Below are 12,315 nucleotides of genomic sequence, written 5' to 3'. Positions count from 1 at the left end.
TATATATATATATATATATATATATGGTAGATTTAGCTCACATACTCATAAGTAAATATGTTGGGTAGTATGAAAATATACACAAATGTATTCATTGAAGTATGGTAGATTCAAGGGAGATCACAAACAGTACTAGAAAGGCAAAATCAAAGTTTAGCCAAATACAACACATCTTGGACCCATGGAAATAGGTGTGGATTCAATCTCTTCTTGACATTTTCTGCTTTTCTTCTATCTTTTTGTGCAGGATTGTCTTTCCCAGGGGAGAAAACCAAAGAACTTCTTCAACAGCTCAAGCAAATCATATTCTAAAATCCTCACTGATCTTGCTGGACTCACCTGTCCATCTGTGACCTAAACACTGCAGTTAGGGCAGTATGATAGTTTGGATGTGTGTGAACGTGTTTTCATCATTGGAGTAGATACAACATCAACCTAGAGCCCTCAGTCTCAGATGAGTGTTATGTAGGGTACGTTCTCACAGGAAAATCTAGCACTGTTCTAACAATTGAACTGAATAGTAAAGGTCAGTAAAAAAAACTTTACAAGACAACTATAGATAGGTAGCAAAAGAGAAATGAGGCAAATGCATAAACACAATGGGAAACAACAATAGCAATAATATTATTCATAAGCTTTGACTTGGTAGTCATAGAAGCGGGGTGAAGGGAATAAGACAATGTGGCACTGTCACTAAGATACTGGCATTTTTATGACCTAAAATACTTATCACTGACTCCAATGAACTGGGAATCTGTCCTTGAAAATTTGATGGTCTGTGTGCAAACACTAGCAATGAACTTAATTCTCATTATTCCAGGATGGAAAAGTTCTAATGCACACAAGAAAATTCCAATTCCAAACAAATATTCTAAAATATAACTAAAATTTTAAGAAGTATTTATAAGCAACACACACTCATGTTAGAATATAAAAAGCTGAAGCAATTGTGCCACTCACTAATGATTAGTATAATTTAGAATTAGAAGTATTGGTACATGAGGCATTGGACATAAGTATTTTCATTTTTATTGTTAAAAAATCTCTTCACTGTATTCTAACATTCTAATAATTCTATTTGTGGCATAATACAAGATTTCCCCATAAGTTTACTAAGCATCATCTTTTTTTTTTGGTTGTGGGTTTGCACTCTGGCAGTAGGTACTGTCCCTCAGCTCTTCAGCTCAAGGCTAGTGCTCTACCACTTGAGCCATAGCGCCACTTCCAGTTTTCTATTGGTTTATTGGTGATCTCACAGAGTTTCCTGCCTTGACCTTCTGAGTAGCTAGGATTATAGGCACGAGGCACCTGCACCTGGCTCCTTAAGCATCATCTTGTATGTACATTTTTCTAATTTGGTGAGGAGAAGGGAAATAACAAAATGCTGAAATACGGATACAGGTTGACCCATTGTAACAATGAGACCTACAAGACACTATGTTGAAAATGTATAAGACACTCTGTTGAAAATGAAATTTTACATCTTGGGGTGGAGAGAAGGAGGAGTTTGGAGAGGTGGGGAGGGAAGGGATGGTAAGGGAAAAACAAAGGAGGGGGTAACAATGTTCAATAGGAAATGTATTCATTAAGTTACTCATGTAACTGTAACCCCTTTGTATAGTTTCTTTACAATAAAAATATATATTAGAAAAGCAAAAAATATGACACAAAGAAGTGGCAGCAAGCTATCAATTTACTGCAACTAATTTTTTCCAATTAAGTTCTATTTCAGGTACATATGCATGATTTTGCTATAAGCATCTGTCTTATTTAAATAAACAACTATATTCAGTATTCCTAAAGAAAATTTTCTAAGCATCATATTGAGTTTGGGGGCAGATAAAACTTTATATTTTCCCATGCAAATGATGGCTAAAAGCCTGTGAAATTTTTGTGCAGAAGAAACAGGAAGCATTTTGTTAACAAAATCTAAGCTGGAGATATTTGTGCAGTGCCTTTACAGTATGCTTGCTTTGAAATATTGAGAGGAGCCCTCTGTAGGAACAAGACATGCCAAAGTAGATTAATGGCTTAAGAACTGGTTGTATGCTTCCTGAAGTCTGAAGCAATGTTTGGCAAAAGCAGTAACAATATATCCATTCCAATGCTATCGCCTCAAAGCAATGATCATTTCTGTTTTTCATAACTCTCTTATATAATATTTAATGCTGTAAAAATGAACAATCCTGTCTGAGCCAAAAATGTTAAAATAAACAATGTAAGCATGCAGAGGGAAGGAGGGGGAAACTTGTAAATAATTGCATATTTAAAAGTACTTCACATTAAGATGAAGTTTATGTCAGGAAGTAGTACCAAAAACTACTAATAAAAACCTTTTGGAAATTATGGACAGTTGCCATTTTTCAATCCTTAGGTAAGGGGAAATGTTCATATCTTGGCAACTTGTGGCTGTGAAAGTGGTAGTGAAATGTTCAGATGAGAGTATGTAGCTGAGTAAAGAAATAAAATACATTAGATCACGTTTGATAAAAAAAATAAACTCGCTGTAATGGTGTACTTCCCCCCCATCAAGAGTCTCTCAGAGACAAGAGAAGCACTCCAAAGTTCTAAACAGCATAAGCAGAGAGTAATTACTTTCTGAGTATGCAGCAAAGAAAGGTGGGTTGATTGTCACACAAACTTGCATTCTCTCAATTTCTGAAGAACTGGGAAGGAAGTTTCTACAAAAAAATGATGATGGAAATGTCTTTGAATTATGAGAGATAGCCTTTTCAGTGGTAAAATGAGATAATATATCTAAAATTGGGGCTGCTAAAGATTTTCAATTAGATGAAATTGAACAATTTATCTCCCCTTTACTTACTACCTTCTGCTCTATATCCCATCTTGCTGATTTAAAAGCATAAACTCTTCATAGGAAGGAGTCCAACAAGAACAGAAGCTAAATTAAAATCTAAACTTATACTATGAACAGTCTAAGCTTGCAATTTTAGACTGAAGGTATTTATTAATTGATTGTCCTATACTCATAGATGATAGAGAACAAAATCCATGCCTTTTTATTTTAGACTTTGTTTAGAGTTAAATCTGAATAATGGCCAACTTCTAAATCTGTTCTTCCTCTACTTCCTTCTCTTCCTCCTCCTTTTCCTTCTTCCTCTTCTTTGATCCTGTGGTTAGAATTTAAGGTATTCTAAGCAAGTGCTCTACAACTTAATTTCAACTTACTCTTTAGTGGAATCCTGCCATATGTTCAGGAACTTCTTTAGATTGTAATCCAAAAGTATCGCGATATTCTTGTTTGGGCTCTGTGACAGACAATTGTCTTTGAAGGGTCCTTAGGAATTTAAAGATGTTAACTTCATAAATTCTATAAAAATTTATACTAAGTATTCTATACATTCCAAGTTCTATCTACTCTCCAAGTTTAAAGAAAATTCCTCTTTTCTCCATTATTTTCACTATATAAAAACATTTTACCTCCACATATTCGAGTTTATTCAACATCTGTTTCTTTCTAGTTTCTACCTTACTAGGTCACCCATGATAAAATTATTTCTTCCAAGTTTTATTTTCTTACTATATAATTAACTTTGGAACTTTTGAAGTTTTGAAATTGCTGCTTCCCCTGAGTCATCTTGGTATTTAGCTTACTTATTCACTCTGTATTCCTTTGCCCTTGGATTTCCTTATTAACCTTCTCAATTTACTGGATAAAGCCTAAATTTCTGAAACAGAATGTTTAATCTCCAGTAGTGATCACAATAATATACAATAAAGCATTCAAAAATTGCTATAGAAATTTACTGTTCTATAGTAAACTAGTACATCCCTAATGTAACAACAACCATCTAAAAACAAGTTGTTTGACTAAATTGGTAGGACTAGAGATTTTGTTCTGGGGAAGGTAAATTATGGGCTAATAGAGCACAAATCTCCTATTGCATTGATAGGCACTTTAACATATGATTTACCCAGTAATGGGTATTCAAATAAATTTAAATAAATTGCTACAAGATTTCCTAACAAGCAGGTATTAACATGAAGTTTTTTGTTAAACAAATGGTAAGATTGGGGAATAGAAAAGGTAGAAAAAAAACCAGAACTGTATCAGCATTTTTCATTAAGCAATCTTCATTTTGGACATAATGTAGAATGATGTTCAGAAAATGAACATTTTTTTCCCTTGAGGGAGGAAAGTTTAGGATTCTTTACAATAAATACAAGATTACATTTCAAGTGTTTGGAGTAATATTATTTTCATTTGAAGGCTTCAGATAAAACAATGTATTGCACTTGTAGAAATGCTTTATTTGTAGAAAATGAACAAGAATCTTACTTAGAAGACTTTTTCAGTAATCCATAATGAAAGTATTCAGTTTTCTAAGGATGTTTTTATTCCTTCATCTCACCAAAAGACAAAATCCTTATTTAGTCTTTTCAGATTTCCTGGTAGGAGATTTAAAGCTTTATCTGAACAAGTCAATACTTTCCTTTGAACATCTTACTGGTTAAGTCCTTTTTATGAGACATATGATTAGGCTTGGATTTGAACAAAGAAATTCATCAAACCCATGTCTGGTTTTCTTTCAATTGAATCTAAAATTTAATGTAGCATTGGTGAACTAAGCCTTTTTCTCTTCATAAAGGTTATTTGGACTTAATGTAACTTTAGAGATTCCTTTACCATTATAACTAAAGGTAGACGGCTTAAAAGAAAATGGACAACTGAGTTCTAGCTATTGATTTAACTTGTTTCAATTTCCTTATTAGGTGTTTATAAAAATTCTTTATGAAATCTTAAATCTTTTAACGTAAAAATCTTGAATAATTCTTTTCCATAAAAATGATTAAGGATTTTTTGTGGGCTAGGTAAAATTTGGACCTAAATTAAACAAATATTTTAAAATATAAGATGAAATCTTCTATCTTCTCTAGTTTTAATTAAATTTAAATCTTGTGAGTACTGAGATATGAATTATTTTCATGTCAATGAGATTGTTTTTATCTGTAAGTTATGATGTAAACTTTTTTTTTGTCGGTAGTGAGGCCTGAACTCTGGGTCTGCTCGCTGTCCCTGAGCTCTTCACTTCAAGGCTAGTGCTCTACCACCTGAACCATAGTGACACTTTTGGCCTTTTCCATTTATGTGGTACTGCGGTATCAAACCCAGGGCCTCATGCACCACTGAGCCACCTTCACAGGCCTTTTTTTTTTTTTTGTCAGTCATGGGGCTTGAATTCAGGACTGGAGCATTGTTCTGAGCTCTTTATATATATATATATATATATATATATATATATATGTTATTGTAAAGATGCTGTACAGAGGAGGGGTTACAATTACATGAGTAAGGTAATGAGTACAATTCCTATCAAGCATTGTTACCCCCCTCCTTTGTTTTTTTCCCTACCATCCCTTCCCTCCCCACCTCCCCAACTCTTTCCACTACCCACCAAATTTGTAAAGTTCATTTTCAACATGGTGTCTTGTACATCTCATTGTTACAATGGGTCAACCTGTATCATTATTTCAGCATTTTGTTATTTCTCTTCCCCTCCCCAAATTAGAAAAATGTACATACAAGATGCAGGACACTGGAATCAAATACAGGGGTTATACCATGGGGGAAGAACACACAAAAGAAACAGAAAGATCACATAGTACATTATAAGTACATTAAAAAACAACAGCAACAAAGACAAAACCTCTTATGTCCCTATCTTGGGTTTTATTTCCCTTAGCATCATCTTATATGGTCATATATACATAGCTTTTGACATTTTCTGCTTGTCCTAGACATATATTATTTACTGCAAATAAGGGAAACCATGGGACCTCTGCCCTGAGCTCTTTTGCTTAAGGCTAACACAGTACCACTTTGAGCCACAGATCCACTTCCATTTTTTAAGTAGTTAACTAGAGATCAGAGTCTCATGCTGAACTTTTCTGCCCTGGCTGGCTTCAAACTGTGATCTTCAGATCTCAGCTTCCTGAGTAGCTAGGATTACATGTTTGAACCACTGGCACCCAGATGCAAATCATATTTTGATACTCAGTATTACCATCTAATGGTATGCATTTCCCTTCATTAAGGTTGGTATAATTTTAATTTCTTCATATAATTCCATGACCTTCCTTAAACATATTTCAAAGTATTATATTGAATTATATTGACTGAAGTTCTAATACTAAAGAATATAATCATTAATATTCATAGAATTAAACCTTAATAACTTCTGTATTTGTGTTCAGTAATGTAAGAATCACCATTCTTAATTTTCTCTGACTTCCAATAGAGTAACCTTGCTGAGAACATGAATGAAAATACTGAATCTAAGTTTACTTCCATCTGAATTCAGTTTATATGGGAAATCTTTGTGAAAGCCATTCCATAAAAATGTGCTCTTCAGGCAGGTGTGATGGAAAAATTGGGAAGCTCTGATTATTTTCATGTCATAGTAGCCATGTAACCTGCAGAGGAATAAACATCCTGAAATAACAAGTCTGGACATGTGACTTTGCTTGAGAACTATTTCATATATAGTTGAGGAAAATAACTTCACAGTCTTTTATTTTATCGTCAGATCCTTCAGTGAATGTCAATTCTGTTTAAGTGATTTATTGATAAAGTCAATATTGCTCCTGTCTGAATATAGCAGTCTGAATGCAGGACAAAATTCTGAAATTACATTTATTTTTCTCATAGGTAATTTGGGGATTAAAGAAATCACTTTTGTTCATGACATAGAATAACAATGGGTTGTTCTACCCTATTCTGTAAGCTATGAAATGAAATGACTATATTGTTCATTATTTGGAGTTATGGTTTCATATTTATTTATTTATTTTTATTTTAATTCAAATAAAATTTTAATGATTTCATTTCAATACAACTGAAAATGTAGTGTCATTAAATGCCATAAAAATATGGAATGCTTCACGAATTTGCGGATCATCCTTGCGCAGGGGCCATGCTAATCTTCTCTGTATCTTCCAATTTTAGTATATGTGTTGCCAAAGCGAACACTCATATTTATTTTTTAAGATAACCTTTCAGAAGGCTTTCATAAACTTCTCTGTCATTTACTTTTTGAAAAACAATTTAGGATTCACTCTTTAACTTTTCACCTTAAAACAAAAGTCTTATTCTTTATTGAAAAAGCCTTCTTCTTTGATAGAAATGTAATTTTAGTTTATCTACATTGACATTTGAGTTTGTATGCATTCATTAAACATTCAGATTGTATAAATAATGCGATCTGTATTTTAACAAGGGCAGCTTTCATGGATGAATAACTTACTCACTTGACATTATGACAGCTATTGAGAATTGGAAATCTCTAAAAAATAGCTTTACCAAAGAATAGTATAAAAGTAATTAAACATACTTTTGATAAATCAACTATTTTAATTATATAAAAAGTATGTATTTGATGGATTTTCCATAAGAATAAATTCATTAAAAATGTTTGTGAGTAAAATATTCTATGATCTACAAATGTATAGTATTTTTGGTGCTGTTTATTCCTACAGCAACTTCATTTATGCTCCCAGTCACCCTTTCCTTCTTTCTTAGTGGCAGAACCCTGAACTCCTGCTTCAACAATAACTCATTACACAGTTCTCTTGACCTTTCTTTTATCAGTTCATTGTTCAGCATGCTTAATCTACTTGTTTTCTTGACCATATACTGTCACACACACTTCACCCTGGACCTGGGGCATGCTGCATAAAAATCTTTTTGAATTTTTCACCTAAGAGCATAAATTCACTATTTTAACCACACAGGCATATGGGAAAAAGCATAACAGAATCATTATTGTCCAGAACTGTTCTAAAGTTAACATGAAAATCTATAATCTAGTCTGGTATCTAGCACATGATAAAAAAAACAATGATCTTTTCTGAGTTTATAAGAAAGAGAATGTTTATATATGCACAAAGGAAAAAAATCAAGAGAAATAAAGCTCTGAAAACATAGTAGTAGTGTATATAGTAAAAAAACATGGGAAATGGCAGCAAAAGTGAGAAAAGTGAGCAGCACCCTAGCAAATAGCTCGTGGACCTTACCACATACCTGGACCAGAGTGCCGTAGACAGCAAGCAGTTATTCTGAAATGAAGACAAAATTTATTTGAAGGGTAGAATGTGCCTGTTTGATTATGTTCACATATTTATCATTAAGTTATGTATTTATTAAGCACCTCCTGTATATCAGCTGCTCTTTAGGGCCTGAGACTGACACATAAGGACATTAAATATTCTTGTGTTGATATTGCTTCCACTTATATACTTAGATTGCCTGTAATCATAATAAAGAATTAACTTAGTATGTGTCATTTGGAAAATAATACGCTAAAATAGGCTAAGGGCATCAAAACTGTAAAATAGGCTAAAGTCAAGGGTACCCAAAAGGCAGTTGAGAAAGTATTAGAACATGACTACTTGATATCTCAATAAAATTACCATTGTGAAAATAAAAAATAAGGGAATTGAGGCCTGTCCTGTTGGAAATGACAATCGCAACTACTTAGGTAGTGAAGATAGGATTGTGGTTCAAGGCTAATCAAGGGAAAAATGCTAGTAATACCCTATCTCAAAACAAGTTAGTACTGATGAATACATATAATTCTAGCTATTCTGGAAATGGATGCAAGAGAATTTTTGTCCCAGGCCAGCCCAGGAAAAGCCCAAAATATTTTTTCTGAAATATAGTCTACAGCAAAAAGGGATGGGGTTATTGCTCACATACTAGAACATTTGTCTGTGATCAAATATCCAAAAAGTACCAAGAACCATCATCAGAAAAAATCTATCTATCTATCTATCTGTGGGAAATTTGCTGAAGAATAAGGAGGTGATAGTGGATTTTGTCACCTGTATTTATAGTTTAGTAGAGACTTACTGAGTCTTTGCAATTTTCCCAAGGACATATCTGCAAAAGTTAAATTGACAATTCAATGTTAGGGCTGCCTGGATACAAAGTCATGCAGTTATCACATGCTAGCACACAATGAGAAAAGAATGAAGGAGTTCCTGGGGTACTGAATTGAACTTTTCAGGAGATGAAATCATAACATTCCCAAAGATCACATGCTGGACCAGTAAACAATTCATCATTAAGTTTTCTTACCAATTTATGACTCCAGTCACTTCTGCTACAGATTAATGGACAACTATGCTTTTTGAATTTTCCTGTATTAACAGAGTACTGAGATGCTGACTTCTATTGCAGCATCCATTTTCTGATAGGACCAGAAGCATTACTGATTTTCAGTTTGTTCAGCTTTTTATTATTATAAGAAATGGAATGATCTATTCTGAACTCCATACAAATCAGAGCTAAAACCAGAAGTCAGGGTATATGAACTTTTACTTTTACATAAGAACGCCATGATTCATGATGTGGACAGTCCTCAAATACAGGAGAAGGATTTAAACATGTGGGTTATCAAATAAATGACAAATGTTTTCAAGCCCATTTTATATAAAAAAAAGGGGGACTCAGAAATCATGCATGTGCCTCAAAAACACAAAGAGAAACTAATTTCCCACAGGCATTAACTGACTACTAGGTAATAAAACAGATAATAAAAATCTGTTGTCTAATGTTCTCTAGATAGGCTTAAAAGGACAAAGATGTTGTTTCTACAAGTAACTTTTGTTTTGTATGTCCAATTCTGAATGAATATGCACTGCCTTCCTCTGTTGACTGGTGTATTCTTTCCTAAGATAAATTTAGACAGTCTCCTGGAGCTGTGTATGTAAGAAAACATAGATCTTTGCTTCTGATCTGGCTTAGTATATGAGCTCTTGTGGTATAAAAGTAAAGAATGGGGTCATTATTATCCATAACGAGAATGTACATGTGAATATGTGCATTAATATTATGTATAATAATGTTTTGGAAGTGGCACTGTGGCTCAAGTGGTAGAGTGAAGAGCTGAGGAACAGCTCCTGGGCCCAGAGTTAAGGCCCCACGACTGACCAAAAAAAAGCTTCATTTTAAATAGTGAGCTTAGGCTAATTGCTCAGGTAATAATATATATTATATATAATATATACCATTATATTATATATTAATTTAATATTTATTCATTTATATATTAATATATTTAATTATGTAATATATAATATAATATATTATTGTATATAATAGATAATAATATACTATGATGTACATTATAAAATATATACTATATAATATATATTTTAAAACATATTGCATTTTATATATTTTATATTATTATATATTACATAATATTATATAACATATAATATATTAGGGTACTACATATTATCTATACTATATGATAGTACATATAATATATTAATGTGTACTTATATATTATATATAATTGTATATTTATTATATCAAACATTATTATATAAAATATATACAACTCTCTATATATGTACACATTAAGCACAGGTATCTTTCCATATTGGATTCCCAACATTTATGATCTTCTAGCAGAATCAGAAAACGGAAATGGTTCCATCTACATAAGAGGTGATTGGGAAAGCATTCTGAAGCCTTTGATTTAATGATGTTGAAAGGTTGTCTTTAGCTGTATTTAGTCATGCTCTCCTTGCTGTTTCACTATGTGGGTGAATGTAACCGGTAATCAGTAAGTACTTGTTGACTGACTGCAGCAAAGATGTTCGTTGCTACCAGACAAAAATGCCTAGTAGGGGACTACAGGGTCAAAGCATTTCACCTTAGATGAAATATTTTTGACAGCTTTACTTAAGAAAGAAGTCAATGATTTTCATGGGAGATGTAATAACATTGTTGGATTTTTTTTCACAATATGTACAGTATTACTGAGATATGTAAATGTAAGACTATTTTTATCAGCCCTTTTAAAAAGTATGAATGTGCCCTTTTGATAGAAAGAATAAAATAAAAGATAATTAGGTTGACTGCTATGAAAGAACTCACATTTCCACCTTGGGCTATAGTGAAACATTCTGCCTGAGTTATATAGCTTGATTTATCCAAGAAAATTGCACTTGTAGTACTCCTAGAGCAAGAAAGTAGAGAGACGAATGTCATGACCTTAAATAAGAATTCTAAATCTAATAAAAGCCTGTTTTAATGCAAGAATGTGATTTAGAAGATGCATTTTAATAGCTCTTATTAAATAATATATAAGGGAATTTGTACTTGGAATATGTTATTGAAGCCTTATAAAAAGGTAGAAGGTTTTGATTTTATAGAATATCAACATTTGATAATATATCGATTCTTATGCTTTCCTGGACACTGGACTCACGGCAAATTCTCTGCTTGTGGCTTAAAAGTCAGTGTATAGATTTCTAACCAGTTAATACCTGCAACAACCAAACATCATTAACTACATATGTAGTTAATTGCTCTTATTGGCTATGATGACCAAATGTCTCTAGCTATGATGGAGCTTCATCCATTAGTTTCTTCTGATGAAGCACTGATCTAGTTCTTATTTCCATTAATTTTTTTTTTTACTTCTTTAGCAGCAGAGTTGCTGTTTTGACAAAACAAATCCCAAATGCTTGGCTTCCTGCTCAGAAATTTCTGTCTTCTCATCTTGTCCAGGTAGAAAGTATTTATTTTACTTGTGTGTTTCTAGTACTTATTTAATGTTGTCATATTGAATCTGGGTCCTACTCTTTAATCTTTCAAAGTGTCTCAGTCAGGAAAAAATACAAAACTGTCTTTTAGAACAGCAAGTGATTTCAAAACCTTGAAGTTGAATTTATTTTTATAGGACTTGATTATTTGTTTTGGGAAATGAAAGTGATACTCACTGTAATAAAAGTAATACAGAAAGAACACACAAGTTTTGTAGTCCTTCGAGTGACATAAAGGGAAGGTAAATATCTGCCACCAAACAGATGCTTGGTGGAAATATCCAATAATTAAGTCATTCTCTATGTTCTTGGTGACATTAATTCAGCCAATCTTTGGCAATTTTATTTTTAAGTATTGTTATAATGTATTTATTTTCAGGGGTCATTTGAAATGCTCAGGGACTTTATTACTTACCTTTGCTCTTAGAAGATGAATTGTATGTGTTCTAAAATTTTCTTGGTGGTGTGGGAACAGACACTTCAAAGTCTCAGGAAAGTCTCGTTCCATTTCTCACTTCAGCTGTGAGGGAAAGAAGAGGACTTGCAATGTATTTTTCTTCTTGATGTAAACTATGCTGCCAATTCTCTAGACTTAGACTGAAGGAGAAAATATGCTTTTATGTGGTCTAGTAAGTGCTGTGTAATGTAATTAGGTTAGTAGAATCATAAGGAAGTATCTGCCTTTGAAGGAAGGATCTGTTTTCCCTTAAGAAAGTGACTATTTCTTATGTGGGC

The 12,315-nt window shown here is 32.8% G+C and overlaps 1 non-coding gene across 1 annotated transcript; it reads right to left on the bottom strand.

Moving 5' to 3' along the window:
- Positions 1-6,885: 6,885 nt before the first annotated feature.
- LOC122119340 lies at positions 6,886-6,991 on the bottom strand. Its single transcript, XR_006149546.1, has one exon. It is a non-coding gene; the product is annotated as a U6 spliceosomal RNA (small nuclear RNA).
- Between the last annotated feature and the right edge of the window lie 5,324 nt (positions 6,992-12,315).

The sequence above is a fragment of the Dipodomys spectabilis genome, unplaced genomic scaffold (genome assembly GCF_019054845.1).
Source record: "Dipodomys spectabilis isolate Male_0828 unplaced genomic scaffold, ASM1905484v1 ptg000163l, whole genome shotgun sequence".
Classification (NCBI taxonomy): Eukaryota; Metazoa; Chordata; class Mammalia; order Rodentia; family Heteromyidae; genus Dipodomys; species Dipodomys spectabilis.
This window is presented reverse-complemented; position numbering and strand designations above follow the sequence as displayed.